The sequence below is a fragment of the Acartia tonsa genome, chromosome 13, assembly GCF_053477335.1.
Source record: "Acartia tonsa isolate MP-2025a chromosome 13, ASM5347733v1, whole genome shotgun sequence".
Lineage (NCBI taxonomy): Eukaryota > Metazoa > Arthropoda > Copepoda > Calanoida > Acartiidae > Acartia > Acartia tonsa.
The window spans coordinates 3,005,245-3,008,250 of NC_137272.1; the positions used below are offsets into that span (position 1 = coordinate 3,005,245).

The 3,006-nt window shown below is 31.2% G+C and overlaps 1 long non-coding RNA gene across 1 annotated transcript; it reads left to right on the forward strand.

Moving 5' to 3' along the window:
- Positions 1-612: 612 nt before the first annotated feature.
- On the forward strand, positions 613-1,684 carry LOC145304249 (uncharacterized). Its single transcript, XR_013874037.1, has 2 exons — positions 613-637; positions 950-1,684. It is a non-coding gene; the product is annotated as an uncharacterized LOC145304249 (long non-coding RNA).
- Positions 1,685-3,006: the final 1,322 nt, after the last annotated feature.

Genomic DNA, 3,006 nt, shown 5'->3' on the forward strand with positions numbered 1-3,006 from the left:
ATTTGATTATCTTATTCATCTGATTTTTGGAATACAGCTAATTGATATTACAGTACAGCACCTTTAAAATCAAGTATGTAAGTATGTCCTTAAACAGTAACCTGTAATTGAACAGTTTAAAACATATTTACTTACAATTTTGTTTAGCTTTATACATTTATATTCTGCTTATTCAGTTCTGAACTCTATAATTACCATTTCAGAGCTTCACTTTTATGAATGTTGTCATCCTTGTTTTATGTTTTTTAAAAAAGTAATTCAGACCCTTTCACGCAAAAGTATCCAAGTGGGTATTGATAATAGTTTTTTTTTAAATCTGATACCTGACTTTTGATAAGGGTTAAAAGCGAGCAAAAAGGGGCGAAGGGGGGTTGATTATAATGGTATTATCATTTTCCCTTTATGGTTACCATGAATATAACAATTGTAGCAAAAACTCCGCCCATTCTTAAAGATTACAGCAAAATCTCCGCCTCTTTTTTTTAGTTTATGTTTTCTTTGACCTTAGTTTTTTTGGGGTTAAATATAGCAGGATAAAAGTTGGGTAGGGGGAGAACTTTGTAAAAGTATATAAACTGATGCATTTTGAATGTTAACAACAGTCCTATTTAGTTTCTCTTGGACTAAAGAACATCAGGTAAAGATTAGATCAAATTCTTAATCATAAAATTTATTTGATTTTTATTTCACTGAGCGGCTAGGTTCACGATCTACTTTCCATTTGGTTTAGATTTTAAGTAATTAAATTTTCTTTGAGGGGAAGATTTCAAAGCAATTTTTCTAAGGGAGTTATAAGATAAAATAAATAAAATTAAAATAGCTATAAACCTTTTATTGACCTATATGAAGCTTCACTGTAAAGGAAAACCATTTAGGTCCAGCGGTAAGCTACAGACATACATACAGACATTCTGTTACTCAAGTATATAATAATAACAATAATTTTTAGGATGAAAACAGTTTTGTTGTTAATTGCCAGCATGGGTGTTATCTGTAGCAGTGCCGAAAGTTGGTGTTCTAATTTTGTGGACCCAGTCTGTGCTACCAATGGCAGAGAATACTCAAATCCTTGCTATCTCTTCTACAGTAATTGGCTTGACAAAGTAAGATGTCAGAATATAGAAGAATTATGTCAAAAGAAACCTGGATCCCGTTTATGCAAAGGTTCATGTGACTCTCCAATTCCTCAGATCCAATGCCGTGGCTCCTGTCCTTGTGTTGGTTCTGAAAAAAGCTGATCCCCAAAAGTACTGAAAAAACGTTATCCACAAATACAATTAAATTTGCCTTAATTTCTCTTAAATTTTTAAAATTTCTCTAACCCCATTGTATCATATTGTAAATAGCATCATTTATACCTTACTATTTATTTATTCTATTTAAACCTATTTAAATATGTTATATGTATAAATCCAATATAATTATCTGATTAAATTTCTATGTAGCTAGAAACATAAAAAAACATTTGAATGTGTTTGTCTTAAATCGGTACTTCCAGCTTTTGCAACGGCCAACACAGATTATGAAAGTACCAAACTATGCATAAAATTATGTAAATATGCGTAAGAAATATTGTTATCATTTTGTATGCCTATGTTGAAATACATCTATCTATCTATCTAAAACCAACTCTGAGCCTTCCTGAGAATCATGTACTGCATATATGTATATTATCATAGAGAATTTTTAGGTAGAAGAAATATAAAATAAAAATAAAAGGATTTATTCTGATTTTTCAGTCCTTGATTAAAGGAATAACAGAAACTGGAAATTATCCTAAAATTTACATACATTTCCGAAAATAAAATGTTTTACTATTTTTTCTATTATTAGCATATTTATAAATTATTGATTAATAATATAACTGAAATAAAGCCTTATTTCTAAAGAATTTGTTTTCCTTGCTAAATTAATAAAAGCTGATTTTTTACGCAAATTTTTTTTTAAAAATGCGTAAAAATAAAATTAATAACCAAATTGAATTACTTATTTATGTAAGGTTAGGTTAGGTTAGGTTGGGTACTGGGTAGCTCCACAGGGTTAGGGTAATGTAGGTAGAGGCAACGCAGGGTTTGGACCACCCATATAGTTGTCAGCCATTGGAAAAAATACCCCCCAAAATTCACCTGTGATGTACATCAATTTATCGTCGCGTACATTGTCTTATCCCTTGTGATCTCTGGTCATAATCAGAGAGAGAGAGAGGGGACAATAGGCTTTTTATTACACTAGTCCCCAAAGTTCTACAATAACGTTCTTTTTTTTGCTTGAAAACATTGGGAAATTTTGATTGGTTGATTCATTAAGTTGAGTGTTTAAACGTTGCAACCATTAAGTTAACTACAGAATATTGAATTTTGTGAATCATTATTGGGAATTTATCAGACATTGTCTTATCCCTTGTGATCCCTGGTCATAATTCACTTTTCTCTCGTAGGCCATGATTACCATATCTGATTTCTCTCCCTCACTCCCACAAATCAAAAGGTCAATTTCAGAGTTCCGGCAATGAAACCAAATCTTAATACTAAAATAGCAGCTGTTTTGGCACGTTCCTAGTTTAGATTTAAAAATTAACTCTCATCCTGAAAAATAAATCGAGGTTAAATATTACAGGTAAAACATGATGGAAAGTCTTTTCCAGTATGGCTTTGAAGCCGATTAATAATCCGCTTGTTTATAACCGGTTCTCAGCTATACTAAAATTAATGTATAGCGTCTAATTACAAAAAAACCTTTACTAAACATTCCTAAAGATTTAGGAAGTAGAGGTCCTACCATTTGCAATATCTTACTGAAAATAATACTCTATGGCTTAGTATTGGTATCAAAATATGATACACAGAAAAATCTTTATAATAAAGTAACAGGATGTTTGTCTGTCTTTTTGTACGGAAGGATTTCGCTAACCTCTGAACCGATATGATTCTCATATGTCCTGAGAAGGTTTATAACTATTGGGGGGAGGGTACCACCTTTTAAAATTTAAGTAAAGAAAAATGGGTA